Consider the following 13,811-nt stretch of genomic DNA (forward strand, 5'->3'; position numbering starts at 1 on the left):
CTTACAATGGTGTCCACGTCGGGTGTGCGCAGGACTGCGTGGGGGTGTGTGCGTGTGTGTGTCACACACGCGGGCAAGAGAAAGAAAGGCGGACGGTGTGCACGTGTGAGAGTACACATTTATCATTGCCGAGATGCTCCAAGCGTGTGGACGTGGAGATAAAAGGAGAAATAAAATAAAAGCAAAAAATATGCATCCTCTCCCCCTGCTGGGCCTTGTTTTCACAGGGAGAAGTACCAGGCAGCTTGCTCCTTCCTCCAGCTCCTACCTTGTAAGCCTGCCGAGCCAGGCGTGCAGGAAATGCATACAACCTGGGACTCTGGACCCAGCTGACAGCCACCGCGCACAGCCACCTCTCTGGATATGCTCATACTTTCCATCTCCCAGAGACACACACACTTAGGACCACAGACCACAAGCTATGTTATCTGAAAACAGAGGATGGAGAAAAAGAGAGAGATTCTTAACCTTGACTCTGACCACATTCGCTAAATCCTCCACGCTACCTGCCTGCGCTCAGGGGATGCGGTGACCAGTCCACGGTGTGGAGCTGATGCACATGACAATGGAGGTGGCAGCCTTGATGCACAGGGACCCTGGCCTCACTTTTTATAACACGCAGCACAGAAAACCCACACCGACACACGCTGGCGATCACCTGACCACAACAACGCACATCTTTTTTAAAAAGCCTATCACTAGGGTTTGTTTGTTTGTTTTTTTTTTCCTGTATTCTCCCTGCGGGATCTAATAGTCACAAAGGGCCATTTCACCAGGCAGGAGAGCTAGCCTCAGCCCTAGGGAGCCTCCATGGTCCCTCCGCTCCCAGAGCTGATCAGGCCTCCATTTTGCCCCGTCCTTTGCGTGCGCGTCTACTGTTGCGCCAATAGCGCTGGGCGTGCGTCTGCTTGCTTGCCTGACTCTCCAACTGCATGGAAAACTACCCGAACACAGACTCAGCCTCACTCCTCTGCAGTCTCCAGCCTCGCAAAGGGCCTGGGTCAGCGGATGCCCAGGACATGTTCTGGGGAACGGGTGAGTGGGTGGAAGCGTCTTGGCCATCCTGTGGGTGATAAATAAGCAGGACCAGGATGGGGTGCATACAACATATCGTGCAGAGCCTGGTACCCAACTCTTCTTAACCCTCATCAGGCAGTCGAGAGGTCACGTGGCCCACGGGAGCCTGAGAGCCCACGGAAGGAAGGTGGAAGCAAGCCTGTGCTCGCCAGGGTGGCAGAGAAGCCGACGCCAACGCGAGCTGGTGGCCTTATTTCCCCATAAGCAAAATTGTACCCTCCTCCCTCCCGGTCCCAGTCCCTAACTCCTCCCCGACATTGCCGCCTTTAAGCCCACACATAAAAATGTCCTTTACTACTTTTATTTAATGAGCTTTCATTTTCCTCCCCTTCCCTGTAAATGAGAAAGTCCACCTCCTAATGGGGATGGGGGAGAGGAAGCAAAGTGGAATCTTTTAAAAATGGACCATAACTTCATGAAAACCATTCTCCTCGACAACATCCCTGACCCACCCCCGCCCCTCTACAAGCCCCCGCACCCGGCCATCCTCCCAGCATCCTCCCTTCTCACCATTCAAAACAAGATGCATGGATTTTGGACATTTGATTGCTTTTAAGAATATATATTTTCCCTCAAATAGACTGAATACAATGGTTAGGAAATGTGACAGAGAACTATTCTGAGCCATTTATTGCCTTAATACCCACCTTTGTCCAACAGGCAGTTTTGACAACAGCGATAAATTCCAAATTTATGTCAACAGAGCATATGTTGAACACCTCATTTCTGAGCTAAAGCGGTATGCTGTCCTATAAATCACCGTTCTGTTTGAAATGAAAGTAGATTACAGGCCTGTGTTATGGAGCAGTGAGAGCTATAGTCATATAAATCAGAACTTTTAACTCTAGGCAATCCGTTGTGCAATTAACCAAAGGGTACTTTGTCATTTCAAGGCTCGTGCACAGACTTGGCAGGGCTCAGAGCTACTGGGGAAAGGGCTGGGAAGGAAAAAGAGGTTTTAGGCTACAGGAAGGTTCTCGACTGCAGTGTCCATCACACCCAACCATGCCCTCCCCCTCCCCCACACACCCCCCCCACCACAACCTGCCAAGGCTGCACGCTAGGAAAGACAGCCTCGTAATCAGTCCCTGCCATGCAGACAGCATCACACCGAGTGCTTCCCACCAAGTCACCTCTGGAAACCCAACTGCCTTCTCATCCATGAATCAAGCATTTTCTGAGCACAAGCCACGTACATAACCTTATCTTAGGTGCTGAGATGATACCTGAGACCCCGGAGATGATACTGTGGTGCAAACAACAGTATTAAGATGAGGCTGATAATGAAGAAGAATTAGAGGAATGGTGTACAAGACACATTTGAACACTTACTATGTTCCCGGCACTATTCTGTGCATTTTCATGCACTGTCTCATCCAATTCTCAGAACAGCTCTACTGGGCAGGTATTATTTTTATTTCTGCTTTGCCAGGAGGAAACCGAGGCATAAGGAAGTAAACAACTTGTCTGAGGTCATCAAGTTGGTAAGTGGCAGAGCCTGATACATTTCTAGTTGGCAGAGCAAACAGTTTAAAAACTCAGGGACTTCCCGGGTGGTGCAGTGGTTAAGAATCCGCCTGCCAATCCAGGGGACACGGGTTCGAGCCCTGGTCAGGGAACATCCCACATGTCGCGAAGCAACTAAGCCCATGTGCCACAGCTACTGAACCTGCGCTCTAGAGGCCGCGAGCCACAACTACTGAAGCCCGCGTGCCTAGAGCCCGTGCCCTGAAACAAAGAGAAGCCACCGCAATGAGAAGCCTGTGTACCGCAATGAATAGTAGCCCCTGCTCGCCGCAACCAGAGAAAGCCCGCGTGCAGCAATGAAGACCCAATGCAGCCATAAATAAAATAAATTCAAAAGAGAAAAAGAAACAAAAACAAAACTCAGACTCTGTCACCAGCCCTCATCGTAAATTCCAGGTCCACGGCTTACTAGCTTTAAGATGCTGGGATTCTCTAAGTCTCGGTTATCTCAGCCTTGGATATCATGACCCCAGAGGATAGAAAAATGAGATTGTGCATGTAAAAGACTCAGCACAGTGTTGAGAATATAATGTGTTAAGTAAGTGTTAGCTAATATAAGGCTGAAGAAGAAGAAAGAGAGACCCTGGTCCTCTGGTTGGTTCATCACAAAACTGGTGAGAAAGAGACAGAGAAAGAATCCCAAAAGCAAGACGTGGTTATGTGCCAAAATGCCAACAACTAATCCACGCTGCAGGTGTGCAGAAGAGGAGCAGCTAAGAGGTGGGTGGCGTGGCGAGAGATGGCTTGAGGGCGTGGTGAGATAGAGCTGGTCCTTTCAGGCCCTTTGTAAGCTCTGAAGCTCTATCTACCCACGTTGGGGAACATTAAGAATGGAAAGGCCTCAGATAAGGGAGAAAGTTCCATGTGATGGTGGCATCACATGAGCCAAAACGTGCCAAGTCAATGCTGGACCAGCCTCTGGGAGTCTGGCTGGCCTACCCGGAGGAGTCAGGTGAAGAAGTGGGTTGCAGAGGTCGTAGCGAGGGCTAGATTGTGCAGAGTCCTATGAAAGAGGCTGACTTTGATCTCAGCACTGCAGTCATTGACCAGCCACTCAAACCCTCCCTGAAACAAACAACGGAGCTGGCTAGGAGTGGAAGGCTAGGAGTGGAAGGCTCGGTGTGGGCAGGGACCATGGAAGGAGAGGGACAGAAAGAAGTGCCCCAATTCTGCATTGAGAATGAGGACATTTCCAAAGACCATTCAATGTGCATCCAATCAAACAGACCGTCATCTACTGATGAGAGCGCAAATGGCAACAAGAACATGCAATGGAGGAGTTACACTGTGTCACTTCTTTCTCTCAGTCATCTTGAGCTGGTTACCAACTCAGTATGGTGGGGGGCCAAAATATCCAAGTCCCCTTTCTCTCTCACCAGCCCAGACAGGTTGAGAATCAATCAGGTCTTGGCACAGTGAAAGATACAACAAAAGCACAGGACACCGCCTACCTCCCTAAGGCTTGCCGTCTAGTTGAAGAGAGAAGACAATACACAGAATAATATAAACCAGTTCTTATTCCCATGCTTAGATGTCAGGTCCTGACTGAAATCACCACACCCAGAGTCAGTGGGAATCAAACACTCAAGGGCCCCCTGAGCAGTGGGCTCCAGGCTGCGCCCAGAAGGTAACAAGGGTGTAGCAGGCAGAGAAGAGGAGAGGCATTTCAGATGAGGGCAAAGCAGACACAGGAATCATATCATTCCTGAGCGAAGGGCAGCCAACTGGGAGACAGGCGAGCGGGGGCTGAGTGAGTGCTGTGGAGTAGCACGGGAGAAGTTAGATAAGAAAGCTAATGGGGGACAAGGTGAGGTTGGAAAGCAGACACAGAGGGCACCATCGCGGGCCCCTGATGGGGTAGGGGGGGAACACAGGATGATGGTGGTTCCACAGCAGAGGTCTGACATATCCTAGAAGCCTCCTATCATGACACATGGCACTAAAGAACATCTGGCCTTGGAGACTGGCCAGACACTTGCTCTCCGACCTCCTGCACAGCCTCCCCTTCATGGACAAGTGGATCCTCACAGGAATATCTGGGCGACGGGACCTTCCTGCCACACACTCTGTTTTGGTCACTTGCCAGGGTGCTCTGTCTTGCTCCCGAGCTGGATGCCAGCAAGACAAGAAAACACTGGGCAGAAACCACACCCTCCCTAAGAATCACCTACTACACACACGTGCCCAAGCGGGCATGTCCCCACAGCACGCCCCATCTCTCACCATGTGGCTCAGCAAGCTGCTGGTCTCGGAGAAAAAAGGTAAAAAAAGAAAAGAAAACCTCTTGGAGATATTTGTTTAATATCTGAGAAGTGGTGGAGCAGAGGAAGTAGGCAAGTTTCATTTAGAAAATCATTAAGGAACTATTATAGTAAAATGAGGCTTCCAGTTTCCAAATAAAGCTGAAACAATCACAGTGAACACGCTGGCAGAGCTGGCAAATGGAGGAGTTTGGGGAGGAACAGGAAGGAAGGAAGGATGGTAAAAATAATAACTGGAGATTCCAGGGAATTACAGGCGGCCCCCCTTTCCCTTTCAGGACAGAGAATCAGCTTGACCCATGAGCTGGGAAATCCACGAATCAACAGGGACAGCCTGGAGAAGGGTCTCCGTCAGGTTTCAGAAGTGTGGTTCCAGGGACCCCTCTGTTCTAAGGCTGCCATTCACGTCCCATGATTTTCATCTTATAAATCCGCACCAAAGCACCTCTGGAGGAGGAAGAGGCTAGCATCAGCCTCTTTTTGAGACAGAAAGCTAGCTGGGGACAGGTGATGAGTGAGACCATGGGAATATGAGTAAGTAGCTCCCCTAAGAGGAAGGGAACAGGGAGCAGTAGTCCCATTCACTCAAAGTTGAGATGGTTATTGCTTACTAAATGCAAGGCATGCTGTTAGCCCCTGTGGAAAGGTTCAAAGAAATGTAATCCATAGGCTGTACCTTCAAGGACCTTAAAACTTAGTAGAGAACACAAGACATAAGCACGTAAAAAGCTAACAACACAGGGGAGATGCAAGGCTGAAGGCTAGATGAAGGGTGCTACAAGTTTTGCATATAGGCTCCAAACAACAAAACTGAAGAGAGCACCCTCTCTAAGGTTTATTGCTCTCCGGAAATACCGCACCCACTTCTAAACCTCCAGGCATCCCTCCCTTGGCTCTTACATCCTCTCCTGGCTCCAAATTCTGTGGTGTGTCAAGCTGGGGATACTAACCCTACCCACTCTTCAGTCACATGGGCTGTTATGCTCTGAAAGGGCAGCTCCCAGGGTTAAACCCCATCCCGACCCTAAGAATTGCCTCCTCCTCTCCCTGCTACCTGCTTTTCTTTCCAGCTTGGGAACAGAGGACTCGTAGGTGGGGCTGTCAACCGCTCCTGGGCACCCTTTCATCCTGGGTCCTGACAGGCTCCTCCCAAGGGCCCCACAAGCCACTCCTCACTTGCTGCCTTCTGTGTGAGCCAACCAGGAGAGCAGGGCTCACCTGAGCTGTCCCCTGTGCACCACTCATGTGCAAAGCACGGGGCTCACCGCACTCATCACCAGAAGGGGGTGATGCGCTCAAAACAGCCCGGTAGGGTCTTCCCCCAGCTCTGCACCATTCACTGGGGGGAGGAGGAAGACTCCGTCAGGGTCTCAGAAAGCCCCCTACCATCGATGGAGTCCTTCTCCATTGCCATTGCTTCATTTTCTTCTCCATGGAACCCATCTTCATTCTCTCTGCCCAGAGAGAAGGACATGGTCAACCTTAATGAAATAAACCATAACAGAGTGGGCAAGGAACTTCAGCTCCCTTCCAGAAGACACAATCTAATTCACGCCCTAATCGTCTTGCTGGAAGCCTCCAGGCCTGTCACTGCAAACAGGCTGGAAGGATTTGGAGGTGCTTGGAAATCCTCAGATCTGGTCAAATAAATACTTAATTGCCATCTGAACAACCACATCATGTCACTTTCCTATACCCAGCCAAGTTCCTTCTCCAGTGAGGCTGAGAGATGGAAAGGACCACAGGAAGCCTTTTCATCTTTCTTGTTTACCCTCTACTCCCTTTCTTTCCCAAGGCACTTGCATCTTAGAGAGGATGGGAGAGCTGGGGAGTGGGGGAGCCGTGTGAGTGGGGAGCATTGACTTCTTTAGCTGGCTGTCGGCTATGACCTTAACCATGACAATGAGGTTTAGTTCCTCTTTTGGTAGAGAGATGAGAGTAGCAGACTTCAAATGGGAGATAATGGTTGATCTGAACAATGTAACCCCCAAAGGTCACCCCTGCCTGCAGGAAATAAGAGAAGACACAGATGCAGTTTCCGTAATAGTTTAACCTTCTAAGAATCAGAGGACTTAGAGAGCCTGGGAGGTCCTTGGGCCTTCTCTGTATCCAGGAATAAAGGTACTCAAGCATTACAGACAAAAAACCTAGAATATTTTTAAAGACTTCCAGAAAAGAAATGTCACAAAGAACGTGGGACAATTGTGGAGATCTGGGAGGCAGAAGAATAGGATAATAAGAGAAAGTACAGACACGTTACCCAGCGAAAAGAGCTAAGTCATAAACTCCAGAGACAACATGATACGACCTTCAAGGAGGATGATGCCCTTCACTTAAACCTACACCTGAATCTTAAAGATAAAACTGAAACACCCAAGATAAAGTCATCCTCAATAAACATTATTCTCAGGTCCCACGATAGAGGTAAAACCTCCCAAACCAAACGCTTTGGCAGGCAATATTCTATCTGATGAGTTTCACTCATCTCTTGGGGGCAACACTGGAAAACTGATCTCTGTCACCACCACAATTCACCCACCGCCCCCAAACTGGCAATACTAGCAGAGCTAGTAAGGGGAAACGCTCTCAGACGGTCACAAACTTGCAAGCTCTTCCATGGACCATGTAAGCTCCCTAAGCCTCAGTTTCCCCATCTGTAAAATAAGGATGTTCCTCCTGACTCTGACAGCCTATGGACAGATCTGTGATCAATGAACTCACAGCCCTCTCCTTTATGGGGACAAGACCTCATTTCCACAGCTATTCTTGGGTGGCCCTACACAGAGCACCTTACCCTCCAAACAGCAGTAAAGAACCTTCATAAAATGCCAAGACTTGAAAACTAATGCTATTTTTAGTCCTTCCTGGGAGAACTTACTTATTTTAAAAACTTCACCCAGGTTTTCACACAAGGAAGACAAGTTAAAAGAAGAACCTGAGCAAAGGAAGGTGGGGAATGACATTGGCACCCAGACACCACACTAGCCAGGGTCCAAGCCTGTCCCTCAAGGCAGAAAGACTTCAACCGAATTCCACGCAACCCTCTTCCATCTTTAGCCGGAGTCCCTCTTTGAGAATCTGTACGCACAAACTGAATTCACAGCACTGCAGGGAAGAGAGGAGCCATCCCACAGAAGGAAGTGAGGTACAGGGAAGGGCAGGGTTGTTTTGCTTTGAGCTGCACAAGAAGCTGGGAGGGATAAGGGTCAGTCCTGCTTGACTTTCTGGGGAGGGATGAAAAAAAATCACTTCGTGTTGCAGGACCTCCTGAGAACAGTAAAACGAAGAGCACTGGTCCCCTTTCCCCTGAGGACCAGCCATTCCAATTTCTTCCACCTCGCTATATTAGTTTCCATTTGCTGCTATAACAAGTTACCACCAAGTTAGCAGCTTAAAACAAAACATATATATTATCTCACAGTTCTGTAGGCAGGAAGTTCAAAGTGGGTCTCATTGGGCTAAAATCAAGGTGTGGGCAGGCCCGTGTTCCTTCTGGAGGGTCTAGGGAAGAATCTGTGTCCTCACCTTTTTCAGCGTCTAGAGGCTGCCCTCATTCCTTGGCCCATGGTCCCTTCCTCCATCTTCAAAGCCAGCGACACCAGGCAGAGTTTCTCCCAGGCAGCTGTCTCTCTGGTTCTCTGCTTCCACCCTCATGTCTCCTTTTCTGACTCTGACACTAACTCTTCTGTCTCCCTTTTCCACATCTAAAGAACTTTGTGATTACACTGGACCCACCTGGATCATCCCAGATACTTCTCTGTCTCAAAGTCAGTTGATTAACAATCTTAATTCCCTTCTGCCAGTAACATCTTCACAGTTTCCAGGGATTAGAACATGGACATCTTGGGGGGTGCGGAAGCACTATTCTGCCTACCACATTCATTAACCATACACCTTTATTTTTGATTTTTAAAGATTTTTTGATCTGGACCATTTTTAAAGTCTTTACTGAATTTCTTACAATATCGTTTCTGTTTCATGTTTTGGTTTTTTGGCCCCGAAGCATGTGGGATCTTAGCTCCCCAACCAGGAATCAAATCTGCACCCCCTGCATTGCAAGGCAAAGTCTTAACCACTGGACCGCCAGGGAAGTCCCAACCATACATTCTGAGGAGAGAGTTTTTCTGTCCTAACCTTCTGCTGGTGTCTACACTTTCCATCACGGCAGCCCATAAGGCTTTGCTAAGGAGAAAGAGTGCCTCATGTCACCTTCTTGATACCCAGGACACAGTGCCCTGTGAATTCCTGGAGCACTGGAATGTAGAGCTGCCCTAACATATGTCTACCTCTGTGCATGCACATATGTGTGTACATACATGTGTGTGTGTGGTGTGTGGCCTTAACCCCTGAGAGATGGGATTACACCACGTACCTCTTTGAATCTTCCATGGTATCTGGCACATCTCTAGATACGGAATGAGACGCTCAGTACTGGTGTGTTATCTGATCCCTGGACCAATGATCCCATCTATGGATTACCCAGATCCCAGAACCAGGGAATTGCTGCACTTTAGCTTTGGAATTAACCTGAAAGGTATTCATTTAAAAGCACAAGGCGGTGTCTATTATACAACAGACGCTTAGTAAAAGTTTTCCCTCTTAATTCTCTCTCTGGTTACATTTCTTTTATCCATCTTCATCGTTTATTTCACAGGTGGGGAGGGCTAGTTAAAATATGAGTAAAGACCAATAATGATGCTTTTAGAACATTTGAGGATTTCAGTTCTTCTAGCCTCACCTATACCCACCCCTCCCATCAAACTGGTGAACCCTAAATGCTGACTTGTGTTAAATGTCCTCACTGTGTAGCCAATCCCAGGTAGGAAATGCTGTGCTCAGTTTCTCCAGAGAGCCATCTGCTGATCCCACTCTAAACTACTAAAAATAAGAAATAACCCATTTTTTAAAAAATTTATTTATTTTATTTGTTTATTTTTGGCTGTGTTAGGTCTTCATTGCTGTGTGTGGGCTTTCTCTAGTTGCGGTGAGCGGGGGCTACTCTTCGTTGCGGTGCGTAGACTTCTCATTGCGGTGGCTTCTCTTGTTGTGGAGCACAGGCTATAGGTGCACGAGCTTCAGTAGTTGTGGCTCGCAGGCTCTAGAGCACAGGCTCAGTAGTTGTGGCACACGGGTTTAGTTGCTCCGCGGCATGTGGCATCTTCCCGGACCAGGGCTCCAACCCGTGTCCCCTGCATTGGCAGGAGGATTCTTAACCACCGCACCACCAGGGATGCCCAAAATAACCCTTTCTTCACCTTCACAACTGAAGACACAGCTGAGCTTGTGAGCCTACAAGCCCAGAAGCCCTCTACTCCCTGCCCACCCTGTGCCACCAAGGTCTAAAGACCAAAAAAGAGGAAAGATGAAGGGGAAAAAGAGGACAGAGGAAAACCCAGTACAAAGCTGTACTGAGGAAATACAGCTCTATTTGGCGGTAACACAATCAGAGCTGGGAGAACAAACCAAAGTCGCCGGAGGTTTGCAAATCACTCTCTCCCTGGACCTACTTTGGCGCCAAGACAAACACCAGGCACGGAGCAGAAGGCAGATACGGTGAAACGTCGCATGCCCAGGGCCCCATTAAATGAAGTGTGGGGTCCCTATGCAGATGATGGGAAGCATTTTTCACAGACCCACCCTTGCTACGAAAAAACTGTCCTGAGCCAGTGGTGACGCCCAGCCAGCTCTGCTCCTGTGTCTCAGAAGCTGCACTTGGGCCCGCCATGCTCTTCACGCTGGGGCGCCCTGGGCACGGGCAAAAGACCCAGGCTGTTGTGACCACCTGGAGGGGTGGGATAGGGAGGGTGGGAGGGAGGGAGACGCAAGAGGGAAGAGATATGGGAACATATGTATATGTATAACTGATTCACTTTGTTATAAAGCAGAAACTAACACACCATTGTAAAGCAATTATACTCCAATAAAGATGTAAAAATAATAATAATAATAAAAGGAAAACTAAGCCACACACACACAAAAAAAGACCCAGGCTGCTTTGCCCACACCCACGGGAGACCTAAGCACTTTTCCAGCCTGTGAGGGCCTCTGGGGAGGGCCCCGTGAGCTATCTACCTGAGGCACTGTCACCTGGCCATAAAGCTGGTCTGCAATGCCGCTGTAGTCATGACACGTGTCTGAGGACCATCAGGTCAACCAGCTGATCACCTGTGCCAGGATGGCCTCAGGCTGCCAGAGGAGCAACCTCCATGGACGCTGAGCTGCCAGGAGACCCCTTTCTTCTACTTAAAGGCCTGGACCTAGCAAGCCAGGGCCAAGACCACCCAGGCCCCATTTTCCAGCCTTACATGTGGGGTCACTGAAGGGCCCGCAGTAAGAGGGCCTGAGAGGGAAATCTCACCAACCTGATGGCTGCCCATGGCAAGGCCCCAGCCCCAAGCTCAGGCCTTGAAAGAGAAGAGCTCTTGGGTTCTGCTGGACTTCAAACTCACCGATTCCTTTTTGAATTCCAAGATGAGGGTAGACTTTGGAGAGGCTGGTCCCATCCTCTGGTGGCTACGGGGCACTCGGCAGCATGGAAGGAAATGCAGATGGAGGCCTTCAAGTTGACAGCCCAGAGGGCAACCCGCCAGCACACCTCCCCCAGGGCCGACCAGAGCCGCAAAGTGCCAGCAGGGGTGGGGCGGAGCTGGTGAGTGGCCAGCTCCTCTGGTTTAGGGCGTTCATTAGGATCGGAAAGTGCACCCCACACAGCGCGTGAATCGACCCATTCACCAAGAGAACACGGAAACCTCAGCAAGGCAGAGCGGCGATGGATTTTGGGAAGAAAGGAGCAGAGAGATGGACAGGCAACGCTTTTGATTTTGGAGAGATCTGGAAGGTTACCAGCCCTGTGAGTAGCTGCACTATAAAAAGAGTCAGACACTAAGTATTTCCTTTCCCATAAAATATTCATTGCCACATGGAAGAGCCAAGAAGCCGAAACCTCAAGCATGTCTAACTTTGTGCTGCAGTAATAACAGAGTTTTATAGGAACCTTCTGATTGTATTTATACCAGGCTATAAATACAATTCCATCTGAGAGGGAGGAAGGGAGACACATCTAGCCCCCCTCGGAGGCTACACTGGAACGAGAAAGACCCCAGGTACACCCATGACTCTATTTAGCATCTCAGCTAGAAAACGGCAGATGGAGAGATCTGTGGTACCCGACCTCCTTAGGAGTACGTGCAGAGAAGCCCGGACTCCTCTCACAAACGACGCTCAGGATGTACTCAAAACCCGGTTTACAAATGGCATTGCTCTTGCTTAACGATGGAACAATGTCCCAAGTGCCTGATGTTTACTCAGCTATTTGCAATTTACAGAGTGCTTTCCCATCCTTCGATTCCCCAAATAAGTCTGCACAGGGCAGGATGGGTGCTGTTGTCCTCATGAGCCTCAGGAAGGTTAAGCAACTTGTCCAAGGTCACACAGCCAGAACGCAGCATTACCAGGCCAAGACGCTTGGACACCTACCTCTACCTCCAGACCTCTTTCCCTGCAGCCGCCCCTTCTGATGAACACTGTAAGGCAAATCTCTAAAATTCCACTTGAGAGATGACCCCATGCTTCAGCTGCATGACTCCACCCCCTGTGTCTTGCAGGGACACCTTTTTCCTTTTTAGTTTATATGCAATAATGAACCCCCGACAGAGGTCACCATGGATTGGTAATTTGCACATTAAACCAAGCATTGAACATCTTTTCTTCAACCACTCACACGCATTCACCAGACACACAGACTTCATTTAACTAGACTCTTACAGCGTTCTAGACAGAAAGGGTATGGGTTAATAAAATGACACGTAATAGTTCCAGAACATTTGACACCGAAGTTTCATTTGAGGTTAAGTTCACAGTAAAAGCTTTTCCTTTACTCTAATAAGAGAGGCCCTAAAGCTTTCCTAACTCCCCCAAACCAGTGAGATTTTGCTTAAAAGACTTTTTAGTATATGAATCCTCTGACTTCCAATGATGTGTTCAAAGAGAGTCAAAGATGCAGAGTATGTGAGATCCCCACCCCATTTGCCCTTGGGTACACCCACCAGACCCAAACCAGACAGGCACTGCAGAGGCTCACTCAGGGCCACTCAAAACCAATGAACGTGTCTACGTACTCCGGAAGCACTTTTAAGTATGCCAATCCCAGATTGTCCCTGATCTGCAGTAAGTAGAATAAACTGTGTCTCACCAGAAAGTTCTGGTAAGTCTCTGGGAATTTAGTTTGGGTTGCAAAGACAAAGAGAAAAGGGTAAACTACAGCCCCCTCTGGGATTATTTATTCTGCTTAGTTTAATCTAAAGCTAGTGTGGCCCTAATGGTTTTTAATGGTCCTAAATGATTCGATGAATCTGGGCATTCACTGGCGGGCCATCTGGGGACAGGCCTGCCTATCTGCAAACTGGCAGGCTTCCCTATTTGTTCTGTGGAACAATAAATGTCAATGAATTAGAGGCTTCAATAATTCAGAACACTTCCAGCACCTGATTCTTTGAAAAAGCCAGACCCGTGAAAACAAAATATTTTGTGTGCAAGAATTAAGTAAAAATTTGGGGACAAAAATGTTTAAAAATATATCCTAAATTGGCGTTTCTCAATCTCAGCGCTATTGACATTTTAGATCAAATAATTATTTGCAGTGGGGCGGGGCTGGGGAAGGGGATTGTCCTGATCGTGTAGGGAGCTTAGAAGTGTCTGTGGCTTCTACCTACTACATACCAGTTAACAGCTTCCCTTAGTGTAACAACAAAAAATGTCTCCATACATTGCTGGATGTGCCCTGGGAGCCAAAATTATCCCCAGTGAGAACCACCTTCTTGGGGTACACATTAATTCGAACCAGTTCTACACCTTCCATACGACACGTACAAATCTTAAATGATAAACAAAGACTACCTAGCCCTCATATGCTGCAAGATCATGAAATGTCGAAGAAGTCAATTACTT

The 13,811-nt window shown here is 48.6% G+C and overlaps 1 protein-coding gene and 1 long non-coding RNA gene across 4 annotated transcripts in view; both read right to left on the reverse strand.

Annotated features, from left to right (window-relative positions):
• The window catches only part of ZBTB16 (zinc finger and BTB domain containing 16), a 189,798-nt gene that overhangs the window by 108,223 nt on the left and 67,764 nt on the right, over window positions 1-13,811 (reverse strand). The gene's annotated exons all lie outside the window — the stretch shown is intronic.
• LOC309825564 lies at window positions 9,809-11,962 on the reverse strand. Its single transcript, XR_014297049.1, has 3 exons — window positions 11,315-11,962; window positions 10,503-10,647; window positions 9,809-10,054 (listed from the first exon to the last, which is right to left on the reverse strand). It is a non-coding gene; the product is annotated as an uncharacterized lncRNA (long non-coding RNA).

Source organism: Grampus griseus (genome assembly GCF_964374135.1).
Source record: "Grampus griseus genome assembly, chromosome: 8".
In the NCBI taxonomy this organism is placed as follows: Eukaryota; Metazoa; Chordata; class Mammalia; order Artiodactyla; family Delphinidae; genus Grampus; species Grampus griseus.